Source organism: Danio rerio, chromosome 2 (assembly GCF_052040795.2).
Source record: "Danio rerio strain M-AB ecotype USA chromosome 2, GRCz13ab, whole genome shotgun sequence".
Lineage (NCBI taxonomy): Eukaryota > Metazoa > Chordata > Actinopteri > Cypriniformes > Danionidae > Danio > Danio rerio.
The window spans coordinates 22099634-22105633 of record NC_141022.1 but is presented as its reverse complement, the minus strand read 5'-3'; positions in this window follow the sequence as shown (position 1 = coordinate 22105633).

Genomic DNA, 6000 nt, shown 5'->3' with positions numbered 1-6000 from the left:
AAATTGCTCGGGACAGCAGCCGCGTATTCAAGGAAAAAAAAAACCCAAAAAGCAAGGAAAATAGAGCTATATCCGGCTGCTGGATATAATGGAAGGAAAGAAAGTTTAATGCATGGGCATTAAGTAGATAGGATTATGAAGGGTGAAGAGAGGATTCTAGTAGCTCCTGCTGGAGTTAGAGCTTAAAGAAACCCCTGCGGGGGTCATAATTTTCAGGGTTGTGAATAAAAGGGAGAAGAAGGTGGTTTGAAGCAGAGTGTAAAAGAGGACTCTGGGTAACTCCTGCGGGAGTTGGAGCTCTAAGCGACCCCTGCGGGGGTCAGAGCTTGGGGGTATAGTGTAGATAGGAGGAGATAGGTAGCAGTGAGTGGAAGAGAGTAACTCTTGCGAGAGTTGGAGCTCGGAGCGACCTCTGCGGAGGTCAGAGCTTGGAGGTAGAGTGTAGATAGGAGGAGATAGGTAGCAGTGAGTGGAAGAGAGTAACTCTTGCGAGAGTTGGAGCTCGGAGCGACCTCTGCGGAGGTCAGAGCTTGGGGGTAGAGTGCAGATGGGAAGAGATATGTAGCAGTGAGTGGAAGAGAGGATTTTAGGGTAACTCTTGTGAGAGTTGGAGCTCGGAGCGACCTCTGCGGAGGTCAGAGCTTGAGGGTAAAGTGTAGATGGGAGGAGATAGGTAGCAGTGTGTAGAAGAGAGGGTTCTGGGTAACTCTTGCGAGAGTTGGGGCTCGGAGCGACCCCTGCGGGGGTCAGAGCTAGAGGGTAAGTCAATAAGGAGAAGAGAGGTAGTTGAAGTAGAGTGAAGAAGTTTTAGCTTAAGTGGACCCCTGCGGGGGTTGGAGCTTGGAGATAGAGTCTAGGCAGAAAAGAATAGGTAGCAGCATGAAGAAGAAAGGACTATGGCCGAATCCTGCGAGAGTTGGAGCTCAAGGGGGCCCCTTCGGGTGTCTGAAGAGTCTAGACAGGAGAAAAAAGATCGTTAGAGGTAGAGTGTAGAATAAATTAGTTGGGAGTGGAGTGTAGAGAAGAAAGGAACGAGAGGCTGAAAAGTAGGGTTATAAGGACAAAAGATTTGGAAAAGTTGGAAGAAGGGAACAAGCACAAATATAATACATATGTACAAACGCAGTAAATGCGCAATGAACATGTGGATACAAACGTTTGCATCTGTAAATAGCTATTGGTTATTGCAGAAGATGCTAACTGCAATGGCCCTTGAGGGGGTCCTTGGCAAACATGTAAGGGTGCCATGGTGGACAATTGGGCTTCTGCGGGGTTTGGTTTGGATGACTCTTGCGAGAGTCGAGGCTCTGTTAGACACCTTTGGGGGTTGGAGCCGTTTGAGGAGGTGCTTGGGGGTTGGTTAAAGCCTGTTGGGCTTTCTTGAGGTGGTATTTACTGAGGCGAATATAAGATTTGAAGCTTCAGAAGACCAGCGACCAAGGGTCTGGATCTGATGGTGGGAGAGCCCGTTAGAGGCTGCTGTAGTGGCTGTGCCAATCCTAATTGAGTGGCTGGAAAAGAGGCTCTGGGGGAAAGCCTGATAGGTGAAGGATTTCTTTAAGGTGTTTTTGAAACCAGAATCGAGATTCTGAACAGGTAGCATCATCAGTAAAAAGCGGGGCTAGAGGGTTAGCCTCTTGAGATCTTCTTGGTTAAGGTAGGCTAGGAGGGTTTGAAAATGGCAGGTAGGTGAAGGTATATTGAAAATAAGGATAGAGTGTCTTTTCTGGAATTGATCTGTTTTGCTTTGTTTGATAAGGAAAGAGGTGGTTTCCTTGTCTTGCAAAGCTAGATCTGAGATAGTGGGCTGGAGTAGAGGATTAAATTTGGATGTAACTGTTGATTTAGAACATGTAAGGCACCAAAAAATGCTAGATTGAACATTGCATCTAAGGTGCGGGCTGTATGGGAGGAAATGTAACCTTTACGGAGGGTTGTCTAGCATGGTATAGAATTGTTTGAATGAGTTCCATGCTGTGAGGTATGCATTGTGGGTTCTGGGAGCTATTGCTTATAGGATAAGAGATAGAGAAGTTTGATGAAGATTATGAAGTGGGAGGTTTATAGCAATATCGTTTCCGAATAAGGAGGGACAGGCGTTGGGTGAGGGTCCGCTTCCGGGGCCAGTTGCCAGAATTTCTGCAAAGAGAAACGAAAGAGAGAGAGTCAGCGATTTGGTTTTTGCAATCAGGTACATGTTCAGCAAGCATAATAAATTGTTTTTTAGCAGATATCCAGATAAGGCATCTTAAAACTGGCATAAGTGATTGGGAGTGGGAGCGCCCTTTGTTAATGCAATGCACTGTAGTTTCGTTATCACAGTGAACAAGAATGCTAGATGTAGACCATTCGTCCCCCAACAGGATGGCTGCTGCGATGATAGGGTAGAGTTCGGAGAGGGCTGAAGAACATTGGTCTTTTGGAATGGAATTCAATTGGGTGGCCATGTTGAGGCAAACCGCTGTCCTTATAGTAGCCACTTGAATCAATTTAAGGGGCAGCGTCTGTGTACAAGTTAATGTCAATAGGGGATGCTATCAAGTCGCTGTAGAAAAAGGAACAGCCGTTCCATTGCTTAAGGAAAGAGATCCATAAGCAGAGTTCATCACGACTGGGTTTAGAGAGAAAAATTGTTTCTTCTAAACCATGAACTGTGGTGGATAGTTAAAGGAGGTGGGAATGAAAGGAATGATGCGCATAGCGAAATTTAGATGGCCGAGAATTGATAGGAGTTCTCGTTGTGTGCACATCTGTTTTTTAAGGAAAATTTGGGATAGAGAAATTATTCGATTGATTTTCTCTTTAGGAAGGGATGCTTAGAATTTTTGCGAGTCTATATTAATGCCCAGAAATTCGATTAAAGTACTGGGTCCTTTCGAGATCAGCAAAAACCTGCTGGGTGATCGCTAGGTGTTTGGCTGGAGGAGATGACAGGGGGGAAAATAAGAAAATCTAGATCGTCTAGAAGGTGAATGAGGTATGGGATTCCGTAAATATTAGATAGAATCCAGCATAAAGCTTCTGACATCATGTCACATTTTTTGGGCTGCTTTGCATCCGAAAAATAGAATTGATTGCGCCAATAAATGCCAAAAAGGTGCCAGAAGTCTGGGTGGATTGGCATGATTTTAAAGGTAGAGGAAATATCTACTTTGGCTAGCCAGGTGTTACGACCGGCTATCTTTATGAGAGAGAGAGAGAGAGAGAGAGAGAGAGAGAGAGAGATCGCTTGATCAATGTCGTGGTAGTTGAGTGAATATTCGTCTGATGGGATTGTGCTGTTAATGCTAGGAAAAGAGCAATTGTGTTGGGACGAAAGGTCGACTATAAAGCGTTTTTGCCAGAAAATTTTTTAAGTAGCGACACCAATGGGGCTAATGTGCAAGATATTAAATGGAGGAGCCTTGAATGATCCAATAATGAAGTTGTCGATTTCTTTTTAATAAGATAATCGACGGTTTCAGGTTCGGAGGTCGCAGACTGCGGTAGATTAGATAAAGTGAAAATGGAATGTATCCTTTTTGAAGAGGATGTGGAGTGTAATAGGTTGGATGAGGGTCAGCTTCTGGAGCCAGCAGTCATGATCTCTAAAATAGAAAAACAAAGAGAATCAAAAATTAAATCTTTGCAAAATAATACAAGTATGGCAGACATGAAAATCGTTTTAGTTGATATCCATGCGAGGCATCTTAATAAGGGCATGGGCGGCTGTAAATTGAAGCGCTTTTGTTAATGCATGGTCCGATAGCTTCATTGATACAATGTGCAAGGATGGTAGGAGTGGGTGTTCGTCTCCCCACGGGATGGCAGATGGATGGAGAGCTGAGGATATGGGGTGTAGTTTGTCCGGTGGTCCCGGAAAACTGGTACCTCTTGAAGACTGAGCATGTGAAGTGATAGTGAAGTTTAAATTTCTATTTATAACAGTCAAGTGGGAAGTTTGTATCTTTGCTGTTTTCACATCAGAATGACTTGCTATATAATCTTATATGACGCTTTGTATATCAACACATGAGTCACTGGCGTATTACAATTGGACTTCTGTGCTTGATGGGATAATGTTTTCCAATAGCTGGCTAATATTTACTGGTTGGGTAATAATCTTTACAGAAGTTAAAAGTCTATTGGGTTTTTTTTTTACTTAATTAAATTCACAAGCGTGCCTGGCCTATTCATTCATAAGGTCTTTGCAACAGAGTCAAGACAGATGGCGGGACCATCTCCAGTCTTTTAGCTCATTGGACGGTGACGCTTCTCTTTACAGCTATTGGCTTAAAGGAGTTTCAGCCAGGCCATGCAAAAGGTGCAAAAAGCCTGGCGGCCATTTTGTTGATCAAATTCAACATTGTTTATGGCTGGAGCTGCTGCTCTGCTGAACACATTCCATCAAACAATCTGTTAAACGATGGATCGCATGTGTACTGCTAGGAGAAGGTGAGGGTTCAGTTTCATTGCAATAGCTTTGAAGTTTTGGCTGATATCTTGCTGGGAAATAAGGTTGAAGACACAACAGATGCGTTGTAGATGCTCTTTGAAGTGGAAGGTTTTGGTGTTGTTGTTTAAGCTGTTGATGAAATTGTTGGAGTTGTAGTTGTTTGAAATGGTAGTAATAGTAATTGTTGTTGCTGTAGCTTGTATATTGTAGCATGTAGATTGAAGCTTTTAGATTGTATATTGTAGATTGAAGCTTGTAGATTGAAGCTTTTGTAGCTTGTAGCTTTTGTAGCGCTTGTAGCTTTTGTAGTTTTTGTAGCTTTTGTAGTTGATGAGCAGAGCAGAGCGTTCTTCCAAACGAAGATCCTGAAGATTGTAGCTTGTAGCTGCTTTGGTTGTCCATGCTGGTTTAGAGTTGGTTCTTCAACGAAGCTAGCTACGGTGAAGTTGCTTCTTCCAAACAAAGATAGAGTGAACTGAAAACTGTGGCTATTTATAGTAGCTTAGGGCTCATATGATTGGAAGATAGTGATTAGCAAATGCGAGACTGGCCGTGATAAATCATAAGCACGTGATCCTCTCGAAATTAGTTTATGAATAAACTTCACTTATCCGCAGTGAAACCTCTTCAGGGGTTCGTTCTTCGTACGTTGATTACTCAGTTAGCTGGATTTGGATGTTGACGATTTGATACAATCCAGGATCGTTTCGTTCTTCAAAGCTGATCCGAGAGTTGTTGTCATAGCAACAGTTCTGCTAGGTCAAACCTACGGAACCCCGGAAGGGACGTAGTGGAGGAGAAAAAAATTGGCTGGGTGAAAAAAAAAATGGGTGAAAGAAAAAAATGGGTGGGAGGAAAATATATATTTCTAAGTTTTTGCGTTCTCTCGCAAAGTTTTGCGTTCCCTCGCAAAGATGTTTTGCGTTCCCTCGCAAAGTTTTGCGTTATCTCGCAAAGATGTTTTGCGTTCCCTCGCAAAGATGTTTTGCGTTCTCTCGCAAAACTGTTCCTCCACAAACACTTCCTGTTCCCTTCACTCATGTAAACCCTCCCGTTTTTGCTGAAATTCTCCCATATTTTACCATTTTACCCACTTTCTTTACATTACTGTGCGTCGATCGTCAACTTTCATATGCTACCTCTGAACCAGTGAATGCATGTATAAGCGCTGACTGACAGACGCGCTCCATACAATAAACTGATCCCAGATCAGCAAAACATCTTTGCGAGGGAACGCAAAACATCTTTGCGAGGGAATGCAAAACATCTTTGCGAGACAACGCAAAAACTTAGAAATATATATTTTCCTCCCACCCATTTTTTTCTTTCACCCATTTTTTTTTTTTCACCCAGCCAATTTTTTTCTCCTCCACTACGTCCCTTCCGGGGTTCCGTACTTCTGTTATCAAACAAGTGAGCAGCAAATAAATCTCGTTTTGTTTAGTTTGATTACAGAGTTGTCTCTGTAAGAATGCACAGATCTATAATGAAAGCAGTGCATTACTTTAGAAACTGTTTGTGCTCATCCAAAAAAAATAAGCTGTTTAAAATAAAACATGCAGGAC